This window comes from Coenobita brevimanus, chromosome 38 (genome assembly GCF_032717465.1).
Source record: "Coenobita brevimanus isolate Jiangsu-jjx chromosome 38, ASM3271746v2, whole genome shotgun sequence".
In the NCBI taxonomy this organism is placed as follows: domain Eukaryota; kingdom Metazoa; phylum Arthropoda; class Malacostraca; order Decapoda; family Coenobitidae; genus Coenobita; species Coenobita brevimanus.
Window position 1 is genome coordinate 32232692 of NC_136991.1, and position 27273 is coordinate 32259964.

Below are 27273 nucleotides of genomic sequence, written 5' to 3' on the forward strand. Positions count from 1 at the left end.
GTAATGCTCAGTTAATGCAAGATAAATTATTACAGATACAAAATAATATTAAAAACTTATTGACAAAATGAATCCTACATAAACTACAAAAACCTCACCAGGGCCTACGAATCAACACCTTATGCTATACAGTACAAGGAAAAAATGCAATAACAGTTATACTCAAATTACACAGTGGTTAGATGGTTGGAGACTTCCGGAGCACTCACAATAATAATAACGGTACAGGGGACGACAGAGATGTGAACAAAATGAGGAGTAGATCTAAGTGGCAATAATGCAGAGACTGAGCTCATTATATAGGGGCCAGCAGAGCTTGATACAACTTGTAAGAAGGACGCCACAATGAAGCCATGGGGACAAAGAGCTGACAATCCTACTCCGAACAACAGAAAGGACGACTTACTCTACTATAACGGTAGAAGTGGGAATTGATGTAGAATATTCGTGATCAAACATGCAGCATACTGTGCGTTAAAATTACACAAAGGATGATGAAATTACAGGTTATGTAACACCTCCTCACAAAGAAAAAGAAATTTACAAAAGAAATTTCTTATTACTCTAAAAACAATCTGTCTAAAGTCTAGAGTTAAGCAATCTGCAATAACATTTTCTTTCCCCTGGACATGTTGTATTGTCTATTGAATACTCCTGAAGAAGTAGACTTCATCTTGTCAATCTCTCTTGGATTTTTATCTTTAACCGCATTAAGGAATTTCAGTGGGTTATGATCGGTATAAATGACTACGGGGTCAAAAACCAGAACACAAATAAAATGAAAAATGCTGTAAACCCAAAAATCAAGGCCAAAAGCTCTTTCTCAATAGTTTAGCAGTTCTTTTGAGGTGGAGTGAACTTCTCCACTGTAATAAGATACAGGGTGTTCAATAATTTGATCATGACCTCTTGCAGCAAAACAGCCCCAGCTCCTGTATCACTTGCATCAACAGCCATCTTAAAAGGCTTAGCAAAATTTGGAGTAGCGAGCACTGGCTGACTTAATAGAATAGCTTTAAGTTTGTTGAAAGAGGATTCACAATTATCGGACCAGACAAACCTAACTCCCTTCTTCAGCAGGTCTGCAAGTGGTGATACAAGAATTGAAAAGTTAAGAACAAATCTCCTGTAATAACCTACCATTCCCAAAAATCTTTGTAGCTCTTTCCTACTTTTAGGTCTGGGAAGATCACTCATAACCTGAACCTTAGCTGCTGGTGGTGCAACATGTCCATCACCAGTTACGTACCCAAGGCACTGAACTTTAGCTTGACCAAACTCACACTTTGATAAATTAGCTACAAGATTAGCCTGAACCAAACGGTCAAGAAATTTACTGACATGGCATAGGTGATCTTTCCAGTTGTCACTGAAGATTAATACATCATCAATATAAACAACACACCCCGCCAAATCCTCTGTTACAACATTCATGAGCTTCTGAAAAGTGGCTGGTGCATTCTTCATACCATATGGCATTACGGAACATGCAAAAGTCTTTCCTAGTGCTACAAAACATGAGATCTCCCTAGCACGTTCAGTCATAGGTACTTGCCAGTATCCCTTTAACAAATCAAACTCACTTATGTACCTGGCCTTTCCGATCTTGTCTATGCAATCTTCCACGTGAGGGAGAGGGCAAGTGTCTGCTTTGGTCATCTGATCAACACGTCTGTAGTCAATGCAAAGCCGCTGCGACCCACCTGGCTCAGGGACCAGGGTGACAGGAGAACTCCACTCGCTCTGACAGGGCTCAATCATCTTGTGGTCCAACAGGTAGCCAAGCTCCTTCTAGATGGGAGGAACTTTCACTGGGTTCACACGGTAAGGAGGTAGTTTAATTGGCTTTGCGTCTCCAACATCGACATCACGCACCAACACAGTGGTTCTTCCTGGAGTGGCACGGAACACTTGCGGGCACTCCTGCAGCAATGCCAACAACTCCTGCCTTTCCTCGGGAGGTAGATGAGAAAGCTTAGTCTGGAGATCATTCATGATATCAGGATTCTTCCCCAAACCATCACCCAGGCTCACGCTGCATGGGAGAGCTTCACTTGCAGACTCGGGTGGAACAGCTACAGTGCAGACTGTATCATTTTCGTCCCGCCCGCGATATAACCTCAGCATGCTGATGCGACACAGTTGCTTGTTCTTTCTACGATCTGGTGTGGCGATGACATAGTTGACATCACTGAGCTTCTTCTCCACGAAACAAGGACCACCAAACTTGGCTTGAAGAGGTTGCCCATGAACTGGTAGCAGAATCAAAACCCGATCTCCTGGCTGAAAGTGGCGCAACCTGGACCTCTTATCACACCAAGTCTTCATCTTCTCCTGAGCAGCTCCTAAATTCTCTCTCTCCAGCTGTAAAGCAGTGGACAGCCGTTCTTTGAACTTCATCACATACTCCAGCAGGTTGACGTCATCTTCCTCCGACAGCCAGCATTCCTTGAGTAGCTTAAGGGGTCCTCTTACTTCATGCCAAACAGTAGTTCAAAAGGTGAGAAGCCCAGTGATTCATTTGGAGATTCTCTTGCGGCAAATTCAACAAATGGAAGACCTTTATCCCAGTCTTTCTGATGTTCCAAACAGTAGTTCTTGAGCATCGATTTGAGTGTTTGATGATATCTCTCCAACGCTCCTTGGGTCTGGGGATGGTAAGCTGAAGACGTGATCTGGGTGATGCCCAACTCTTTCAGAGATCAAGCTTGAAAACATTCGACATGAAATTACTTCCCTGGTCTGACTGTACTTCTAGAGATTCCAAACCAAACTTTGTGAAGAACTTATTTTAACGATACGACACACACTCATTGCTGAGATATTTCCTTTTGATAATGGCTTCAGGATAACGAGTAGCACTATCAATCTATTGTCTGATTGAAAATCTGTAGAAGAAGTCTTAGGAAGAGGGCCCACAATATCCACCAACACACGGGTGAATGGCGCCTCAAAAGGAGGAATGGGAAATAGAGGTGCAACCTTTTCGGTCTGATTACACTTCTCCACAACTTGACAGGTGTGACAGGACCTCCTGCAATAATTGTTAGAAACATCCCTGAAGATACCTGGCCAGTAGAAGTGCTTCAAAATGCGTGGCACAGTTTTCCTCACTCCAAGGTGTCCTGCCAAACTGGAATTATGAGCCACTCTAATGATATCCTGCCTACAAACACGAGGGATGACAACTTGATGTACAACCTCCCATTCACAGTCGGCTGATACTGTGGGGGGTCTCCACTTCCTCATAAGTACTCCTGACTTTATATAATAACAAGTAGAAGCACCAGCTGACTCTTCCTCACTGCAAGCAGAGTTAGCTAGACCTTTCAACCTGTGGTCAGCAACCTGCAACTCAACCAACCCTTGACGAGACAAATTACTGTTGACATCACAACAAGGTCATGCCTCACCCAGTGAGTGGTCAAAATTAGCAAGAAAAGTGTCAGCTAGGATAACATCATCATCATCATTATCCTCTAAATCACCAGTAACTTTAGACTTAGCCCTAGTGACAGCACATGCAGGGAACACATCAGGGACATCACAAACCTGGGTTGCAGCCACTGGCTCACTAGACAACTGAGGAGCTGGACACACTTGACTTCCACCAATATCATTTCCAAGTAAGAAAGTTACACCTGACATTGGGAGTGTCTCAACCAACCCAACCATAACGGAACCATTAACAAAACCAGACTCTAAATTCACTCTGCACAGAGGGACAGAGAAATAATTATTCCCTACACCTTGTAAGATTACAGTTTCATCAAAGGAATTAACATTAGAGCCTAGAAAATAAGGGATTGGCAAGCACCTGTGTCACGATATATTTTAACTGATTTCCTGTCATTATTGTCCAGAGGACTGACAAAACCATCAGACAGGAAATTAGCACATGAACTCTTGAGAGTGTCACCCACGTTACTGCTCAAAAGAGGAGCTCCATCATGAGAATTTAAGTTACCCCTCAATGCAGGTTCAGTTAACTCAGTTAAAGAATTATGGGAACTCTCAAGGGTGGACACTAGACCAATTGACTGAATATTTAAAGACTCCTTTTTGTTCACATCACGCTGTCTCCTGAAACATTTCTCCATAGTATGACCAAGCTTACTAGAATAAGTACATTTACTTTTCTGAAATCTAGAGGTGAAGCTGGTATTTACTTCCTGAGAAACATCATCTTTATTCTCTTTCCTGTTACCTGTACTCTGAGTAGAGGCAACGTACTTACTCTCAGCTTTCCTTTTTTCTTTAGAATATCTCTTGTGAGTGAGAACATATTCATCAGCTAAAACTGCAGCATCAGACAAATTATCTATTCTTCTCTCATCGAGATATAGTCTTACATCTTTATTAACACACCTCTTGAAGTCCTCCAGCAAAATCATCTGCTTAAATTTACCAAAATCAGAATCCACATTCTTAGAATTTAACCACTGCTCTAACAGATCTTTGATTTTTGCATACTCAACATGAGATTGCTTATCTTGCTTGTAAGTTGTCCTAAATTTTACTCTATAGGCTTCAGGAACAAGCTCATAGGCCTTAAGAATCAAGCTCTTAACTACATCATAATTATCAGATTGATCCTGAGGCAAAGATGCATAAGTTACTTGAGTTTTACCGGTGAGAACAGTTTGAAGGAGTACTGGCTAATGCTTTTTGGGCCAATTAAAACCTGTAGCTACCCTCTCAAACAACTGAAAATACTTTGTTAAATCAGATTCATTAAAAGGAGGGACAAGTTTAACATTTTTAGCCACATCAAAATCATCAGAGCTAGATGATCCAGTTCCACCTTGTTTATTTCATGCGATACTCATGGTCTGCCTGAATCCTAGCAAGTCTAACTTGTGCGTGAAACTCACAGCCTCCTTAACACAAGCCTCCTTAGCCTGAGACTCAGCCTTCCTAGCACGTGCTTGAAATTCAGCTTCCTTCACACGAGCCTCCTGCAGGGCTAGCTGTAACTTAGCTAATTCAATCTGCGTTTGCTCATTTGGAGGAGTTACATTAAACAAGCTTTCATTAATCATGTCAACAATTTGATCTTTAGAATGATGAGAGGGAACAGCAATTCCCAATTGTTGAGCAACAAGCTTAAGTTCATTCTTTGTTCTGTTTTCTACATCACACACTGTTTGCACATTTAACATAAGAAGAGAGGATAACTGCAGTAGGCCGGTTGGCCCATGCTAGGCAGCTCCTAGAAGAGTAACTGAACTACTAGAATGAGATAAGGATAGCAAAGAAGAAGGCTCTCCCCCGCCCTCCAAACCCTCCAGCCGAAGCCGGCAGGAAAAAGTCAGAAAGAACACTGTGCCGTATAGAAAAACTGGCGTGGACATTTTACAGGAAAGTGTGAAAGGAGAATAGAGACTATCATAGTGTAACCTGAAAAGAATTTTTTTTTTTTTTAATTAGTATTGGTTATAAGATTTTCTTTATTCTATATCCACCCCTTATTTGTCATATGCTTATTCATTGTATGCTTGAAACTCTCAGTTTAATAGTAACTACTTTACTAGGTAGCTTATTCCATTCGTCTACTACTCTACATTACCAAACCAATTTCTACCGATTTCCTTTTCTGAAACGGAATTTTTCTAGTTTGAAACCATTATTTCTAGTTCTATCCTGTATGCTCACTTTAAGTACCTTGCTAATATCTCCCTTATTTACACCATTCATCCACTTAAACATCTCAATTAAGTCTCCCCTTACTTTACGCCTCTCTAGCGAATGCAGACTTAGTCTTTTCAGTCTGTCTTCATATGACAGGTTCCGGACGTCATGTATCATTTTAGTCATTCTTCTAAATATATTTTTCAATGAATTAATATTCATTCAGTAGTAAGGACACCAAAATTATACTGCGTAGTCTAAATGTGTGGCCTTACTAAAGCTAGATAAAGTTTCAGTATTACTTTAGATGATCTATTGCTCACGCTTCTCGAAATAAATCCTAGGACCCTATTTGCTTTATTTCGCACATTAATGCACTGGTTGCCTTAGGTTTAAGGTCGTTACTAATCATAACTCCTAGATCTCTCTCGCATTCTGATTTTGCTAATTTCTTTGTTATCTAAGCTGTATTTAGTATCTCCAATGGTCTTGCCTACGTTAAGTACTTTGGCATTTTTCAACGTTAAATTCTACTTGCCAAGTTTTAGACCATTTGGACAATGTATCGAGGTCTTTTTTGTAAGTTAACGGCAATCGTCAGTCGAGTTAATGATACGCCCTATTTTTACTGTTTCGTCGGCAAATTTGCTGATTCCTGCTATTGACTCCTAAGTCTAGATCATTTATATATATGATAAATAATAAGGGACCGAGTACCGAACCCTGTGGTACACCGCTAGTTACTGATCCCCAGTCCGACTTAGTTCCATTTATTAATACTCTCTGCTTTCGTCCTTTCAGCCAGGATTCTATCCATTTTAAGATATCGCCGTCTATACCGTGTGCTCGAACCTTTCTAACTAACCTTTCGTGTGGGACCCTATCAAAAGCTTTACTAAAGTCCAGATAAATAACATCGTAAGCTTTATCGCTATCTACTGCCTCATAGACCTCCGAGTAGAATGACAACAAATTTGTGAGGCAGGATCGTCCTTGCCTGAATCCGTGCTGACTTTCGTTTATAAGATTAAATCTTTCTAAGTGTTCTCTAATCTTATTTGCCAAAATTGACTCTAACATTTTTCCTACTATTGACGTTAGACTTATCGGACGATAATTCGACGCAGCTGATTTATCACCCTTTTTAAAGATGGGCACTACGTTTGCGGTTTTCCACGCCTCTGGAACTTCTCCTGAACTTAAAGAGTCATTAAATAACGTTAAAAGTGGCTGACATAATTCTTCTTTGGTTTCTTTTATAATTTTTGCATATATATCGTCCGGACCTGGCGATTTTTGAGGTTTTAACTTATTAATTTCTTTCAATACGTCCTCCTTACTAATGGTTATTTTACTAAGAATATTTTCCGTATTCTCATGGTAAATATTTGCTGCTTGAGGGACCAGGCTTAGATTTTCCTTGGTGAATACTGATATGAAATAATTATTTAGGATGGAGCACATTTCTTTATCTTCACTGGTAATGTCACCTGATTCTGTTCTGAGTGGTCCTATCCTATCTTTATTTTTCGTTCGGTACATTTGATAAAAACCCTTGGGGTTTTCTTTTGATTCACTTGCAACCTTAATTTCATAACTTCTCTTTGCTTTTCTTATCTCCCTCTTTACTTCTCTATTTAAAATTGTGTACCGGTTACGTAAGTGTTCCTCTCCACGTTTTATTTTTCTATATATTCCTTTCCTTTGGCCTATGAGAGATTTTAATCTGTTGTTTAACCATCTTGGTTCTGAATTATTAGTTCTAAACGGTTTTGAAGGAATATATCTATCTTGGCCTCCGTATATTATATTTATTAACTCGTTATACTTCTCACTGGTCGAACGTCTGTTTGGTACTGGAGCTGAGTTAATTTCCGTCACCTGGACTACATTCCTATCTACCACCTGCCCCCTCACAGACACCTGACGGACATCCCCACGTGTTTCCTGCGCCTGACCTATGACCTGGGGATCCCCACTGACCTGGCATTCCCTCAAATAGCTAATCTCCCTGTGGAATACCGTTCGAAAATAAGCTCTTAAGCCATCGAAATCTCCTAGACGAAAATTAGGAACGGTGGAGGTATTTTCAGTGGAACAGACATCCCAAATAAATTTGAACTTAATTTCTTCATGATCGCTATTACCAAGTCGTCCACCAACCTCTATATCGCTAATGATATTTTCTTTATTAGCTAAAACCAAATCTAGTATATTATTACCTCTGGTGGGCTCCCTGATATACTGATAAAGGAAATTATCCTGTACTACCTCTAGAAATTCCTCTGACTCTGCATCTCCTGTCTGATTTCTCCAATCTATCCTTGGCAGATTAAGGTCCCCAACAATTATTACTAAGCTGGACTGTGATGCTTTCCTAATTTCCTCCCAGAGGTATTTACTATCAGCTCTACTTAATTTAGGAGATCTGTAAATTGCTCCTAAGACTAATTTCTCCCTATTGTTACTAATTTCAACCCAGACACTTTCTGTGTCCCTATTTACTTTAATGTCTGCTTTATTGTAACAGTTTAATGAATCCTTTACATAAATAGCTACCCCTTTCTTCCCTGACGGTTTGACACAAAAATATTATAGCCTTTTATCTGATATTCTGCTAAAAATTCTCGAGTGTCTGTATTCATCCAAGTTTCACTAATAACGGCAATGTCTATTTTCTCTGTACAAATTAAAGCCCTCAGTTCATCCATTTTATTACGTAAACTCCGGCTGTTTGTGTAGTACACTTTCAGATTATTACGAGTAGTTATGCCTCTACCTTGGCATTTACTGTTATTTATTTTATTACTAACTGGGAAACTCTTTACTTTACTAATATAACAATTTTTTGTACTATCGCTTATCGCCCTTCTATCATCGCTTGTTCTATCATCTATCATCGCCTGCTCAATTTGAGGTGCCTGAGTGGATGTATCTACACTATTGGTTGAACTTTGTTCTTAATTTTGCAAGTATCGATGCATCTATCCAAACATGGTAATAATGATTTCTGACTGTAGTTGCTGCATCTTCCTGTACACCTACTTCTCAATCTCGAAAAAATCCCTCCAACTCCCTATCTATCATTCCAGCTAAAACAGTAACTCCTTGCCTGCTAAGATGAGTCCCATCCCCAACTATACAAGGCATCCTTCTGTCCATAAAACCGGTCCCAGCTGTCTATGAAAGGTATTGCATTATCTTTGCAATACCTTTCAAGGCGGCAATTAAACCCTATTGCCCTGCTCAACCATTCCCTTCCAACCTGCCACCTTGGTAAAACACCAAGCACTACAGGGGTTCCTCCCTCTCCCTAACCTTTTCTCACCTCAACTTGTACCTTTTCCACAGTACCTCACTCTTACGGCTACTAATATCATTGCCTCCTACACTGAGGCACACAGTGGGTTTGTCACCACTTTCCTTTACGATATTTGAAATTTTATCTACCACACATTAGCCACCCTGGCCCCTGGAAGACACACATGTTTAGCGAGTGGAGTATACATGGCCCTGTTCAGATATCTCACCTGGGAGTCTCAACAACAACAACATTTTTCTTACCTTTCTTGTTCTGTTTATACTTACCTGTACTGGAAGTTCTCCTTCACCGTCCTTCTCCTCTACTTCCCTCTCTGCCTTCCCTTCACATTCGTCCCGTAGTGCGTCAGAATGTATTAGTTGTCTTAATTTCCGTTTGCTTTTTAGAGTGAACTTCGTTGCACCTCTTGTTAACAAGTGTCCAACCTTCAGCCTTTTTTCTCTTTCTCCTCCAACATCTCCTCCAACAATTCCCTCATCTGTGCCTTCTCCTGCCTGAGAATTTGTACCTCCCGCTTCAGTTCGAGAAGTTCCTCCTTTAATTCAAGGTAGTCCTTTTCAGTACCTGCAGTGGGGACACAGCTCTCTGCCGAGGAAGCCATTACGCACTAGTTCACACAAGGTAGCACACACTATCACGGGTCACTACGGGTCACCACAACACACACGCTCACGGATCACTAGCACAGCACTATCGCTGATCACTACAACACACTAACACAACCACTATCACAGATCACTTTAAAGCACACTAGCACAACACTACCACAGGTCTCTAGCACGTCCCTTGAGCTGACTTTACGCGTATATATAAATGACTAGACTTAGGAGTCAATAGCAGCATCAGCAAAATTGCAGACGATACAAAAATAGGGCCGTATCATTAAACTGGTGGTATATTGCCATAACTTACAGAAAGACCTCCTGTTATACATTGTCCAAATGGTCTACAAACTTGAATGGATATTCTAACTGTTGAAAAATGTATACAGTACTTATACGTAGGTATGACCATTGGAGATACTAAATATCACTGGTAGATAACAAAGAAATTATTGCAAATCGGAATGCGATGGGAGATCTGGAGTGGTATGATTAGTAACGACCTTAAACCTAGGGCAACAGTGGTATTAATGCAGGGGATAAAGCAAATGAGGGTCTAGGTGTGTATATCGAAGCGTGTGCAATAGATCATTGCTAAAGAGTACTACTAAAACTGTGCTATCATTAGCTAAGGTATTACATTTGAACGCAGTACAATTGCTGGTGTCCTTATAAAAACATAGATGTTAATTCAGGTGCGTAAAATGTCAGAGAAGAATATTACATTAAAATGAGTATCCATGGGGACGTCGGAATCTCTCTCTGTCATATTGGTAGTCACAGACTGGTACTAAGTCTGCATTCGTCTAGAGAGGCGTAATCTTACAGACTTAATTGAGGTGTTTAAATTGTGATGAATGTGTATAAATAAGGTGTGTGATTAGCAGAGGTACTTAAAGTGAGCATACAGGATAGAACTAGAGAATGCAGATGGTTTCAATTCAGAAAAATTCAGTTTCTTATAGAGGAAATCGGTAGAAATTGTTTTGGTAATAGAGCTATGTAGGAACCGAATGGGGATCAAACTACTGGCACCAAGTAGTTTTCCTGCTGTCTTCAGAATTTGAGAGTTTCAAGCATAGGCTAGATAAGCATATCAAGATAAGGGGTGGATATAATATAAAGAAAATCTTATAGTCAATGGCTAACGTTCAAAAAATTTTTCTTATATTCAGGTTACACTAATGATAAGTTCTCTGATCACGTCTCCTTTCACACTTTTCCTGATAATAATGTCCACGCCAGTTTTGTACTATACGGCGTGGTGTTCAACTCTGACTTTCCTGCCGGCTTCGCGCTGGAGGGTTAATGGCATCGTAGCCACGTTGGAGGCAACTACAGTCTTTGCGTGTCCTTGTCATTCTAGTCAAGCTTCAGATTACTCTTAAACTTCAGTGCAGCCGCCTAGTCATCTGGGAAGTCACAACACGGCCATTACTGCAGTTATCACTTAGTCCTTCTTATGTGTTCGTGGGGATATGTTCATGCTTTGATATTATGTATTGAACTCTGTGTGATCCTCTCCAGCCATAGCTGAGCAACACTTGCTTAACCCAATCGTGGGATGAGGCTATGGCACTACCTCACCTGTTTTCTGACGTGGCTTATATATATCTAGTGTGTGTGTGTAAGCAAAAGTACGGTTCATCATATGTACACTATTTATATGCCATCAAAAACTGTCTGTCTACATATATCGAATATCCTAAGCCAATAATAAATCTGGCACAGGGAGTATCTGCTAATATTACTCCAAGAATATACAATGCTCAGTTCTTCAACTTCGTTTCTCAGTCCTTGGGGTTTATTCTCTTTGGAACCATGCTGGTTGTCATATAAAGCTACATACATTTACAAATCTAGCTTCAAAGAGAAAGGGCGCTAGCCGACTCTGTGTGTTGTGTAACCAGCCTCAGTTACTGACTTTGTTCAGGTATTCATTATTTTTGCAAGGTTCACCTTACCATTATGGTAGTTTGAAGTATTCTGCTCTTCTAGGGGCACACTAGCATGGGCCTTCTACACCACGCGCCTACTGCCAGAGTCTGTCTCTCTCTTCTTATGTCTCTCTCAAATGTATGGAGGTCTCCACATGTACAGTGACTGCTCTTCTGAACAAGGTCGCATGTAACAGCACTCTCATTTGATCTTCCCACGATTCACCAGCTTTTCAGCATAGATCATTGTGTTATTGCTTGTCAGTCATCTCTCTCTCTCCTCTGATTGCTTCGTCAGTGATCACTCTCTTCTGAACTGTCTGTCCTGTAGGTAGTTTACAGCACACTGGCGCATACGACACCCATCTGTCACAGATGAAGATAAGGTATCGACCCACTTCTTTCCGGTTCTCTGATGCAAGAGGTTAGCTGAGTTTGAAGTCACATAGAGGTAAGTACAGACACCAATGACCTGGTCTAACTCTCGTACCTCGTCTTCCTCATTCTGTCGTCGTCTCTCTCAGAATGAGGTAGCCTTATATATGCGCATGGGACCTGTTAAAGGCATCCCAGGGATCATCAGGCAACAGTACTGCAAGGGAGGTGGCAGGGTGAGGTCGGAATCAGTATGGTCTAGGATAATCTCAAGACGATGTAGTTCAAGTTTCTCGAATAATGAACACATCTTGAGATGTGAAACTATCTTTTGTGTGTTTTCTTCGGCATTAGTAAGAGCCACACATTGTCCTCCTGGTGTATTGCAGCTTTATCTACTCCATTTCTACTCTGCACAAAATCTCATTCCCTCTGCTCTCTCCTCTCATGTCTCCCTCTCTCTCCCTAGGCATCAGAATGCATTTAATCAAACCTGATGCAGTCCTGACACCCCGAACCTGTCATATGAAGAGACTAGCCTCCCATCTTTTCCTGCTCCTTCCCATCACCTCATCTCCCCGGTTATTCATTAGGAGAATTATAATTGAGGTGTTATTATTGAGTTGGCATATCTATTATTAGTCATCATCATCATTAAAGTAATCATTATCATCATCATGATCATCATTCTTCCCTCCCCTCTTATTATTCAAAACCTCCCAGATTCCATTTCCTGAGATTCCATTCCATTGGTTTATTATTAATAGAGTAGTAGACGTTAATTAACTATAGTTATTATTATTATTACCTTTGTCCTAAATCTAGTCTCATAGCTGATCATCATTCATCCCATTCACTTATCATCATGCACATACATAGCCATACTCACTCAATGACTAATAATCCGCATATCAGATGAATAACACAAAGGAAATCTTATGACACCCAAGTGGCCAGATTCTGAATAACACCGTGACGGCTACACAGAGGTGACTCAGTGCCAGAGTCTTGAACTAAACACTGAGGCTGCTATGTTTTCACAGCTTGGCCAAATGAATAACACTGCCAGGCTGTTCCTTCTATGGCTCTGGTGTGCCAGATCCCTTACCTTCATCCCTGAGGCTTGCTAATGACTCAGTCCGGGGGAGTAGCCACTCCCTGACATCAGTGCCAGATGAATAATCACTCCTTCAGGCTCTATGACTTAGTCCCAGTGCCAGATGAATACCCACTGAGCTCCCTATGACACAGTGGCAGATATGGGCTAACACTGAGGCTGCTATTAGTCCTCTTATTTTCAGATGAATTAACACTGGTTCACGGTCCTGTCTATGACAGTCTCTCTTCTCTCATCGAATAACACTGAGGCTGCTATGACTCCCCAGTACCCCCAGATGTCACCCATTCTGCCCATCTCAGGTACACAGTAGGCAGATGAATAGAACACTGAGGCTGCTATGTAACTCAGTGCCAGATGAGCTACACTGTCCCTCCCTCTCGTAGTTACTGACTATGACCAGTGCCAGGAGGTGATCTTAACACTGAGGCTGCCATCCTCAGTGCCAGATGAAAGTCAACACTGAGGCTGGTATGACTCAGTGCTCGAAATAGGCAACACTGGAGCGATAGCTGCTAAATGACTCTAGGGTGTCAGAGAGATGAAATATATTATTGAGGCTGCTATGACTCAGTGCCAGATAGACCAAAAGAAAGCTATGACAAATGCTGAGAATGGAATAACACTGGGAGAGACTGCTATGACTCAGATGCCAGATGAATAGAGACTGAGAGCTGCTATGACACAGTGAGAGAGATGAGAGATTATGGACACTTGAGCGCTGCCTCTCCATTACTTTTCTTCAATGCCAGATGATGACAAAGTGGTGTGGCAGCATCATGAATAAAATGTAAAATAGAATGCCTCCTCTCCCTCCTTCCCTTCCTGGACTGAAATGGCACACAAATACGTTCCAAAGTGCAAGGAGAGAGACTAAAGTTGGGTCTCAGGTTTTGGTAATTCCAAATATCTTTATCTCAGTTACCCCTAACATTTATTTACCCTCCTCCCCCAGGGATTAAGGGAGGAGCAGGCGTTTCTTCTCCATTGGGCGACTTTTGAGGGGAGGAAGATGATTGCACATCTAATCCTCTCCATCCTTTCAGTTGCTTTCGGAAGGCTTCCCCTTACTCTTGAGAAATGACAACTGAAGACAGACTCTAATAGATGGCAGATCGTTATCGTGTTACGGATACGATAGATCCTCATCCTGACAGAGAGAGAGAGAGAGATAATAATAATAAGATAACGTATGCCTGATGTACTACTCATACTTTCGGTTGCACTCAGTAGTCCTTATCTCTCTCTCTGTTCCACTCTCAAACGCATTTAAGCCCCAGCTAATTAGCGTCTCTACCAGACCTCTTCTTCCATGTGACCCATATTAAGTGTGTGTGTGTGTGTGTGTGTGTTTTGTGTGTGTGTGTGTGTGTGTGTGTGTGTGTGTGTGTGTGTGTGTGACTAATATCTGATGGATGGTGTTTTAATCCTAAGACCTGGAAGGCTCTCAAGGGACTGACGCCATTTTAGTATGGGAAATCTGCAGATGACAGAGATCTAAATCTGTATGTTTAGTGTAGAAGTGTATGGCGCGACCTCTCTGTACAGTCTCTCTCTAGCTCAATCTCTTCCACTCTCTCTCTCTCTCTCTCTCACTATGCAAGAACACGTATGTTATATGCATGTATACATAAGGCAGAACACACAATAAGATAGAGACATAACCTTGTACAATGTCTAATCTCTTTGGCACATTTCATTCTCTCCTATAATATATGAAAAGAATGAGATAAACAATATAGCATAAGAATATTTATTTCTCCGTCTCCTTCCTTCCAGACATGTGGCAGGAAAAAGTTGTTGCTCACAAGAAATTTACCGTCACTCTCTCCTATTGGCTATTACTGCGTCCCTTTCCGTGGTGTGGGTAATAGATGTCACTCCACTTATGATGTATAACCTGACCTCCCCCCAAAAATTTTATGAATTAGTATTATAAGATATGCCAGTTTTTATCTAATATCCACAAAAAAATGTAATAATGCTTATCTAGCCTGTTGCTGTGTCATCATCCCTCTCTGATGCAGCAACCCTCACACCGACCCACTGTCCACCTAACTCCTCTTTTAGCCAGACCTCTACCTATGGTTCCCTGTCTCCGAAACGGAACCTGTCTACCTTGAAACTCAGATTTCCAGGATCCTGTAATGTCTCACCCAAGCCCTACCGACATCTCCCCTATTTCGTGTATAAATTTACCATATCAAGTGCCCAAGAGTCCACATAAAAAATGCAAATAAAATGACGTAAGGTAAAATATAAATAAAGAAATAGGAGCGGTATTTCCTAAGAGTTAAAAATCATCTCTGCAGGCACCAAACACAACATCACACACCACAGCACAGGGTGACACACATCACTGCGCAGGCAGAGCAGAGAGCAGAGATGCTAGTTAGAGAGACAGGGTAGAGAGAGAGAGAGAGTGAGTGCAGAGAGGAGAGTAGAGATGAATGGAGAGAGAGCTACCTGCAAATTTAGTCTTCTTAGTCTGTCTTCCATATGAAATGTTCCGAATATGGCAAGTATCCAATATGTCATTCTTCTTTGTGCGTTTTGGATACGAACATATCTCCCATCCCTGACATGTTGCGTACTGTCCAGTAGCTATTCTTTCCCATCACTGATGTGCAGTAATTCTGCTAGCTCCTCGAGTCATAATGATTTTCCACCCTAGTTCCTCCGCCTACATCTGCCTCTTTGTCTGAGAGCCCTCCACATGCTTACCAAAAACCGGCCCAACCCAACCCTGCTGACACCAAATTCTGTTGACGACATAGAGATTATCCCTTTGCCTCATCTGCCACTCCATACCTTCTGTATTATCCTTCAGTCTGCACTCATCTCTCTCTCTCTCTCTCTCTCTCCTCTCTCTCTCTCTCTCTCTCTCTTTATAATACATAGAATAATAAAATCGCTTGGGTTTATAATTTTGTATTCAGCTGACTGTGAATATAGTAGTCTGAGTGATAATGTCATTTCCTGTTATCCTTTCATGTTCTCATACGCCCTTCTTTTTTACTCGGCGATTTTTTTCAGTTCAGCGGTCATAAAAGCCTCTGATGATTAACACCGTTATCAAATCCGGCCAGTATAACACACACACACACACACACACACACACACACACACACACACACACACACACACACACACACACACACACACACACACACACACACACACACACAACGTGTCTCTTTTACTGTCAGTTAGTGGAAGCAAGAATAATTAAAATACACGTCCTAGGCTTGAAGAGGTTAAGAACTGCACCTCTCCACTAAACTCTCAATCTTATTCTTCCTCTGACTCCATCTCTGGGTTGCCACTCTTCTACCCTGGCTGTCCAACTGAAGCAAAAAGAGTGGCTGCCCAGAGACATATCACTGAGCTTCTCCACATTCCTCAAATACCAGTAACTACCTTCACCTTATTACCTGGCCCGACCGGAGCCCGGCGAGTATTGTTTTTGGTCGAATTTCTTTGTCTGTTTGTTTCTTTGTTTGTTAGCAACATTACGAAAAACGGCTGAATGAAATTACATGAAACTTTCAGGCTATGTGGGCACTGGTCCCAAAAGAAAGTGATTAAATATTGGAGGTAATCGAGTGGCCCTGAATGATAATGTCAAGATCACGGATTTTCAATGGGCTATAACTTGAAACCGGTTGAAGACAGAGATATTTACTATTAAGAACATACAGGAATTCGTAACATGGGCTTTCATTTGGCACCAAGACCTTTGACCTCGAGTGACCATGAAAGGTCAAACTCAAGGTCACGGATATTCGGGGGGAGAGGAAATAACCCGAAACTCGTTGAAGATAGAGAGATATTTACTATTTTCAACATACAGGAAGACCTATATGGGTTTGCAATTGGTACCATGACCTTTGACCGAAGGTGACCTTGAGAGGTCAAACTCAAGGTCACGGATGTTCAGGGGGCTATAACTCGAAAATCGTTGAAGATAGACATATTCACTATTGCCAAGGTATAGAGAGTCTCGTATGGGTCATTCATTTGGCACCATGACCTTTGACCTTGAGTGACCTTGAAAGGTCAAACGCATGATCATAGATCTTCAGAGGGCATAACTTGAAAACATTCGTGCCATTACCTTAGATTTTAATTGTGTACTGACAAGAAATGCAGTAACAATTAAGTATTTAAAAGTAAGTCGGGGGAGGATTACTATCCTTGGCACCACTTTTTTTGAGGGGGGGGGGGGCAGTACTGGTGGCTTTAGGAATGAAACTGAAAGTTATAAAAGCAACTTTAAACGGAGGTTTAACTCGTGTATGCTTGCTGAGGTGGGGGATGGGGGAAAGGAGGAAGGGGAGACCAAGGATGAGATGGAGATATGGAGTTGAGAGATATATGTGAAGGGGTGGGGGGGTTGTCAACTCGAGGGAGGGCGGCCGAATGAGGGAAGAAAAGACGACATGAAGGCTATTTGTTTGTGGCCACTGCTTACGAGATTAAGGAGTCTGGCATTAGATGGATAGATAGACAGACTAATGGACAGACAGACAGATAGACAGGCTTTTTGGTAACTGTTTGAATCAAGTTATAAGTTTAATCAAGAATCTTATACACAACTAAGACCCAGGAAAATCTATTAGTAGCTGTATAACTGAAGCTACATTTATAAACAAGCAACATTATGCACAGCTTAAATTCAAGTAGACCTATTCCTAGTTGAATGAGTGAAGCTAAATGTATAAACAAATCATCTACTGCGCAAGCTTAAGAACCTATACGAATATGGTACAATCAAAGAATCGATTATCTTCCCAAGACTTGCTGAAATTATCCCTTGAAAGTCTAGTTTACCCCTTCAGCTAGAGTACGACATTTTAGCCTCGTAAATTTCAGAACATTTAATTCTGCTTAATAAAGAAATGTTTTCCAAATTGGAGGATATAATAATAGCCTTCGTTAACGTAATCAGTGTCAGAGGTATTTCCTACGTTGTGTAAAAACCGTCTGTTCGTTAAGCAGAATATAAGAAAAAATACGAGCATGTTGTCGACCTAAAGGGGTGAAGACTTTGAGTATGTCTCGTCAGTAGTAAATACTCTTCGGACAAAGCTGGGAAGATTGCTGATTTTCCTGTTTGAATTTTGGAGGAGGGAATGGAGAGAGACTGATTAGGAGAGTGTATGACAGTGAGGTACAGCCATGGACAGAAGTTCCCCAACAATCTCCTGCCATCATTGCGTCCTGCCTCCTACATCTTTAGTTCCACCTTAAGCGTTTGGGAGCATTCATCCATTTCCTTTTCTTTCATGACGTATTTCATGCTGCTGTCACATAAAACATTCCACACAACACTCTCCACCGTCACATGCGGCAGGGAAACGTCGGCAAGTTTTACTCATGTCTGTACTTCAAATGAAAAGGAGAGGGAGACTAAGAACGAGATGGAGAGATAAGGCGCCGGAGTGTGTATGGGAGGGTGGTGATGTCTTGAGAAGAGGGGTCGTTACTGAGTGTGAACAGAAACGTTACGAGGTCCTCCTGTCAGTGCCACCCTCAGAGTATGCTGCGCCAAACAACAGGCAGGTATCCAGCGAGACAGCTATATAAACAGACACGTAGCTTGATAAACGGATAAATAGAAAAATAAAATACACAGACAAACAGACAGATAAACAGACGTAGAGGAACAGAGTGATAAACGGATAAATCCACAAAGATACATAGATAGACAGACCGATTGAAAGACAGTAGATTAGTGGGTAGGTAGACAAATGAGTGACTCTAAAGGTATAAACAAGCAGCGCTTAAATTACTCACTTGGAAGTAAATGGGAGTAGGCCTAACGCTAGTTGTTTGAGCAAGCGAAGCGAGTGTGGAGACAAAACAGGGAACAAGTTGTTAGAGCTAATAAACGATGCACGTTTAAGTCAGGCAATAAATAAACAAACGTATGGTAATAATATCCTCGACTTCGTCCCAGCAACAGATAGTAATAAGTCTGTGTGCCGGTGACAATTTTAGCAACAGCCATCATAATGTCATCAGACGAATTAACATAAACTGTAAAACCATCACAAACAGGCTCTTGGTTCCTACCTTTTCAATAGCTAATTTCGATAATATGAGAAACGAAATTGCTAACACCGACTGGATTAAGTCACTACAGTTTGATATGGCTGAAGAAACGTGAGAAATATTTGCAAATCATTTGATGTTTATAGAATATATATATATATATATATATATATATATATATATATATATATATATATATCGAAAACTACCCGAAGAAATAATCACCTTAATAAACCGGAGTGGACGCCAGAGAATATTAATGAAGTCACTGGTCGCAAGTGAAGAGTACACAAACGTACAGTAAATCACAATGGCGGTACCGAATATCTTAAATTACAACGGAAATATATGGTGATTATTTGGAAAATTAAACGTACTGCGAGGCAAATATTTCTCGTGAAGCAAAGTCAAGCCCCTAAGTATTTTTTTCATTGTGTGGGTAGCAAGAAAAATGTTAAAGATGGCACAGGCCCCTCAACTAAGCTCAGAAGGCAATCTCGGTCATGATAACCAAACAAAGGCAACAGTACTGAAAGACTCCTTTCACTGTTTAAAAAAAAAAAAAAAAAAAAAAAAAGTATGCCTTCCCATCCATCAATCAATTTTCTCATAACCAGAAGACTGTAAATTATAAATCAACGGGGTGACAGGACATGGTGTGTTAAATTATCTTCAGAAAAGACCAGATGTCTCCTCGTATTCTGCGTGAATGTTACAGACACTTAGCCTTTCTTATAACTAAAGTATGCAATAAATCATTAACTACATGTTGTGTAAATATTCAATGGAAGCTCGCTAATATATCGTGTATATAAAAAAAAAAAAAAAAAAAATTACCGCCCAGCAAGCTTAACGTCAGTGCTATGCAAATTTTCGAAAAAAAAAAAAAATTGTTAAAGATAAAATTACCTTATTTCTTAATAAGCATAATCTTACAACATGTAATCGGCAGGGGTTTCGTAATAACAGATCATGCCTTACAAATTTCTTTGAATTTTTCACAACCATATACGATAACTGGGATGGAAAAATACCGTTGGATATCATATACAGTACCTATATTTCCGGAAACCATATGATAAGGTTCCCCATCAAAAACTGCCAGAAAAACTAAAAGCCCACAGCCTGTATAACAAATGAAGTTCATGGATTGCTGATTGGTTAATGAGCTGCAAGCAGCGTGTAGTAACTACGGACGAATCACTAGAGCGGCTAGAAGTTCCTCAGGGGTCAGTTTTAGGACCAGTTCTTTTCACTATTTATATCACTGATCTAGAGAACTGACTGGTTTCTAAGGTATAGAAAATTCGCAGATGACACGAAGATGGGGGACAAATTTATTACGAAAGTAGACTGTGAATCGATGCAAAAAGACCTGGATACGAAAAGACGAGTGAAAAATGGCAGATGAAATTTAATGTTGATGAATTTAAGGTAATGCACTTTCGAGACAAAAAACATTAAATATGAATACTGCGTGTTCAATACCCCACTGACGGACGTAAAGACGAGAAGGATTTAGGAGTTTTTATCAGTAACAAACTCGAAACTCAAAACAGTGAAAAGCAGTCAGTATCAAGCCAAACTAAGTGCTCAACTTCAGAACAAGGAACTTTGATAATAAAATGACCGATGAAATCTCTAAGCTTTATACGTCATTAGTTAAACCACACCTAGAATACTGTGTGCAGCAAAGGTCCCCAAATCTTGTTATGGACGAAGACAGGCTCGAGAGGGTGCAGCTCTGAGCTTCAAAAATAATTCCACCGCTGTGAAAGTTACTGAACGAAGAGCAATTAAAGAAACTAAGTATTTTTTCTCCAAAAATGCGACGATTCAGATATCATATACTATTATTCAAAATTAACAAATTAGACGATGTTATATACGAAACTTTCTCCGAAATATAGGATGATTCTGTGACTAGAATATATGGAATGAAACTACAGTGTAGGAGACGCACCACAAATATATATTAAAACTGCTTTAATACTCCTTTACTGGAACAATGGAATAAGCTACCAGCAACAGTATGTAGTACGAAAACTACTGGTATGTTTGAAATTCGTCTAAACAAAAATTTTCTGTCTATTGGTTATAGCTAACTTTGTGCTGTTAATTTCCAAGTTGAAGTGATGCTGACGACTGTGAGACGTTAGCTTACTAACGAAGACATTCGGCAATTGCGTTTCCTCTTCATTTACAAATCTGTAGAACAGAGATTTTATGTAGTGCATAGCTGTTCCTCTTCTGCCTCTCCTATAAAAGTTTGTATGTTTACTCTGACAACCATGATGTTTTTTCTATCTTTTTCCTGCCAGTGTAATTGGATGGTGAGGTGGGTGGGAAAAGTCTTCCTCTTTTCTCTCCTTTTCTCTTACGTACATGTTGGTTTGATCTTAGTAAAATTAGCATTATTTTCAACTGATAACCTCCTCATGAACCAACAAGCCTCCTGTTATCTGCACATCTTATGTACTCCTAAGTACTCTCTCTCTCTCTCTCTCTCTCTCTCTCTCTCTCTCTCTCTCTCTCTCTCTCTCCCGGTGACTTTACACTGACTGATAAGCCTAATGCTTTCCTCTAATCCATGACGCCATTACTATGCTGGTTGGTAAACATGTACCCCTATGACGCCTGGTGGTCTAGTAGGTTAGGGCATTCCAACGAGAAGGAGCCTGTAAAGATTTTTGAAGGGTAGTTGGGATTCTTGCTTGCGTAATGCCATTGTGGGGTAAGATAGGCTAGTAACCATCGCCTAGATGTCGGGAATGAGTAGCCTATCCCAGAGCCCCTACGCTCCTGTTCATATGGGGTAAAATGGGATTGGATGATGATGAATAAGACTATTAGGCATCATTAAGAATAAACTAAAAAAAATTGTCACCCGCATTCAAAGAGTTAAAGTTACAGCGGATCTACGCACATATATAGTATTCTTATGAAAAAATTTTTATGTAAGTGGCTTTCCTCAATAATCGCCACCATCTGCTGAAAAATAGCAAAAAAACGCTAATCTGGGCACCTAACAGAGGATCCTTTCACGATGATAGAAAGTTTATTTACAATAACAGGTGGTATGTGACTTTTATCAAAATTCGCCACCATATTGCCCCCCCCCATCCCCCCAAGAAAAAGCCAAAAAAAGATAAGCAACAAAACTTTATTATTATCAAGACTATTGAAGCTACTGTACTGCATATAACTGGAAGCCTTAAGAAAAAGCATAAGGTATTATGTAAGTTACTTTTCAAAAAATTCGCCACCATACTGCTAAGAAAAAGCCAAAAACAGCAAAACTGAGCACCATAGCTGTTATTCTGGAAATTAAAAAAGCTACACCGTACCTACGTACATCGCTGGAAAGCTGACGGAAAAGCAATGTTTTACTCCATTAGCCTATTCTAAAAAAGAAAAAAAATGCTGGAAAACCCAAACAGCACCAAAACTAGGTTATCTCAGAATTAGTAAAGTTACAGCATCCTTATGATATCATTGAAAAACATATGGATGAGTAATTGGTATTGCTTAAGTAACTTTTCTCGAAGTTCGGCAGCGTATTGTTGAAAACAGCTACAACATGGCAAATTGCGCATGAAAACTGAGTCAACTGTGCAGCCCGCCAAACTTTGGCATGAGTCTAAATCCCCTAAAATGATAGTCTGCAGTTTCTGGAATAAGATGGATTATTTCAAAGTGTGCATTATTATTAGGCAAGAGGGATGACGCACTTCTTTTAGTTAAAATATCAACATTGGTAAGCATGCTATAGGCGTCCACGATTGCAAGAGTGGACACCTATAACTTCAAATTCTGTTATGCTGAAGCCAAACGATTTAATCAGCTGGACAGAGGTATATGGCTTAGCTAGTCTGTTGAGCATGTGAATCGCAAACATAAGGAGCCCGATAAAAATTTTTACTGGCCCACCAGAAAATGGGTAAGATATGCTCGAAATATTATAGAAGCATAAAAAGAATACAGTAAAATACTGTGATTTACCAGCACGACTTCTGTGAGCAATACTTATTTCCAAGATCATCAAACACCAATTATCTTTTACAAATACTGTATAAATTACAGCACTGGAGCAAGATCATCAAACACAAATGAAACTCAATTTCATGCACTGGAAATATTTGAAAAATATCTTTACATGAATATTTTCCTGTAAATATATGAGGAGACAGTGGAAAGGTCTAAGGATTAGTGGTTGGTTTTTCAAATGTCTATGTTTTCACCAATGATCCAACACCATTATGGTACAGCCACACCGAACGCTACGAGCGGGACGACTAGAGAGGGAAGGGATGAGGCAACACGATAAAAAACACTAAATCCTATTTCGGTGGCCACACTGAATGAACGGGAAGGTTTGTCGCCCCGCACACCTTCCACGCTCGTCGTTACGCGATGCTGCATGTTCCAAGTGTCGCGCACTGCCTAGAGACATCCCCACTTCCCAGGCATTTGCATCATCATTCAGTCGTGCTGGCACTGCGTGTTGGGGCGGTTGAGTTCTGGTAATTATGTTTACTGAACAACTTATTGGAGCCGTGTACCACAGGAGACCTGTGTGGGATCCAAATGATCCACTCCACAAAAATACTGGAGTGTTGAAGAATCACTGGGACGAAATCTGTGAATAACTGCATACAAATGGTAATTTATAATCAAGCATTATTTTGTCATACGGTTGCTTAAGTAACCTTTGTTCCACCGTTGTTATAAAATCTATCAAAGACCATTAATGTCCAGAGTTCATACTAGTATTTAGTGCTCTATCCCTTTGTTACACCGTTGGCTTAAAACTAATAAACAGATAAATGTATACACTATATGTATGTGTATATGTACATATGTAATGAACATCGACAATTTCATTATTTATCAATACATAAATCTAATAAGTCAGTACAGAGTGAATTGCCCAGCAGATATTTTACTATAGGCATGCTTCTGACTCTGTCGCCTGCGAGGTTAATCCTATTATGACACGCATCGCGTTGACACTCATCGCGCGACCCTACCTCCCCACTCGTCGCGTTCGGTGTGGCCGTAGCCTTAGGGATCGTTTCCTTAACATGCAACTGTACACCTTGAAGAAGTTTCGTCCACGGCAATTAATACGAATATCCGAGCCGCAAAATACTTATAATTAACCGTGTCATCTCAGTCAATGATCTCCGGGCAGGCTGGCATTTTAACATTTCAGCTCACCAACCACGATTAATCCCATGAAAGCGGTGGCGTTTTGTACTACCATAAATTTTTGCCATCTCCTGGCGATTTTATTGTTTACAGGAGAGCTATTATTAGCTGCAGAAGTTGAATACTGCCACCATCAGTTCCTTCACTCTTAGGGCACTCTCGTGAACTGAATAAAATGTCTGTTAAAAGGAAAAATAAAGAAAAAAAGGGGGGTGATCACTTAAAGAGTGCAGCACCCTCGATCATCAACTGGTATAAATGTAATATACTGTACTTCGCTCTGTGACTCTGACCTCCAACAGACTACCCTCACAATCAGATTAATCATTCCTAAAGACGCCACATAATCGAGAGGGATGCTTATCACCTGTGGCCATCAGACTAGCTGTTTGGCCAACTCTGACTAAGAAAGAGTTGTAGGACCTGACAGTCTTAACATTGTCATCAGTAGTCTTTTCATGGTAGGGGCTTCTTTAGTATTTTATTCCAGCTGAAGCAAAACGATTTAACTGGACCAAGAGTGCTTCACAGGTGGCCGAGAGTACTGAGGTTAAGAAAATTTGTGCAAGGGTATGATATATTCCATAAAACAAACAAAAAACATACTCACATACATATATCATCTAATCCTGTGTTGTCCCATGAGAAGCGTAGGAGCCCGGGGCTAGGCAAGTCATCTATGGGTGACATTACGTAAGCAATAAACCCCAATCACCCCTTGGATGTAAACCTACACAGGCTCAATGCAATTGGAGAGCCCTAATTACCCACTAAACCACCAGCCGCCATAAGTTGGTTATATGGTTTCCACCCAGCAGAGTAAATGGTTTCTTGGTGTACAGGAAACCATTTGGTTTGTCGCTAGTTGCAGAATCATCCGTAGACAGAATGAAGGGGAAAGACTGAAAGAAAGAAAGACTGAAGAGGAAGGAAGGAAAGAAGGAAGGAAGAGAGGTAAAGGCAGTCACTCGACAGCAGCACTACATCGAGTGAACAGATGGTGAGCTCCCCACCTACCACCAAACAAAAAACAAATAGGCAAAATAGCATGAACAAAAAGCAATAATCAGAGACTTCAACAGCCACGCCCTAAAGCTTTTTTTTTTTTTTTTTTAATGTGCTCGACTCTGGGCATAGGCTTCACAGCCTGCTCCCGAGGTCCAGTAGTCCCCCTACACACCATAAACCTGTACATGTCACCACTTCGGCACTAACACCCACTGTCCATATTGAATACATGCTAGGGCTGACTCACACAGGAGTAGTGTATTGATATTAGCGGGGGTATTTTTACGACATGTCGGCGGGTCTTCTGGTAGATCAGTAAAGTCTGCTTTGTATGAAATTCAAATCCTTAAACTGTTCCCTGCCCCAGTGGGGATTTGAACCTGGGCCCGGTAAGCCCGCAGGCCATCTCTCTACCAATTGAGCCACCGCCTCCCCCATGATCACCGGGCCTAAAACTTTACCTTATCCTGTGACCTTGACCTTCGACAGACTGTTTTCAAAGCTGAATTAATTTATTCCTGCATGGTCCTCAACACTTCCTCCAAGTATGGTCCAATATCCGAACAGAACTTTTTGACTTGACCTTGTCCTTTGGCCTTGACCATTCATCTATTGTTTGTTCTCAAAATTCAGTTCCTTCATCCTTGGCTGACCCTCAAATATTTCGCCATGTTTGAGTCAAATCAAATAAAATCTCTGAGTTATTCGCTCGGCCATTTGCTCTGACATCGTCCTCTTGACCTTGGACAGATTCTTCCCCAAACCGAATCCCTTCATGCTTCTCTTATCATGATCCATTCCTACCAGTTTGGTCTAAATTAGATCAGAGTGATTCAGCTAATCTTGCCATGTGACCTACTAATCTAAATGAAACGAAAATGTTATCCTCGTGGTTAATTCTTAATCTTTTCATCAATTTTGGTCAGAACATGATCAAAATTGTCTTGTTTATAATGCTCACACACAAACAAGGGTCGAACTCTGATCCTGCCCCTTGTGGCTGATTTTTCGAAATAAATCCCCTCTTCCTTGCCGTACCCTAAACCCTTCCATCAAGTCTGGTGCAAACAAGTTGATGGTGCCATGTGACCATAATGTTTACCGAACCCCTTCATCCTTACCTTACCCTAAAGCCTCCCACCAAGCTTGGCCTAAATTGCATAAAATCTTTTCAAGTTGGCTTTGACATGTGACTTTGACCTGTTGTTCTCATTACCAGCAGTTCAGCCCGTTGGCTGATCGTCAACAGTTCCACCAAGTTTGGCTAAACTTGGATCAAAACTGACTTATTTTGTTGGCACACATACAGACAGAATGCTAATTACCTGAGCAACATTGAACATGAAAGTTTGTGCATAGACGAGGTAGTACCAGATAATGTAAAAAGTTTAATCAAACAATTTCATGAACAGAGTAGGATTAAGAAAGTTTGTGAACAACATGCCAAATAACGTAAAAGGAATATTTACCACTCCAGCTGCGCATCAAAGAGGTAATGGCTGGGGCTGCCAATTTGATCACAGGTGAAAGCTCATTGTGTGGTAATTACGACCTCCCTAATTGTGCCCGATGTTTAAGAGGCGCATAATGACTTGGTAATGGGTAGTTGGACTGTAATGACGCTGTTTATGAACAGGAACAGTGGCAGGCATTGAGAGTTTAAAGCACTTCACCATACTCTCCCATTCACTGAATGAGGTTTACTCTATATTCAATTGATGCCATCTTGCAGTGGCATGAATAGCCTAACAAAACACGTAATTATGATGAATATCATTTTATCTAAAATGATTTATTAACAGCTCAATCATATAATTTTATTTGGCTTAGAAGAGACTGATTTCCATTTAACCTACTCATCAGTACTTACAACATGCTATGCCCGCTATGTGACAGCGGTATATGTTTACTTTGTTGCTCGTCTTCTTCTTCTCCTTGTTTGGAGAGATTTGAACTAAACCATCATCAAGCCCATACCAGTAAAGCTAAAATATAAGCCTTCACTGCCCACCA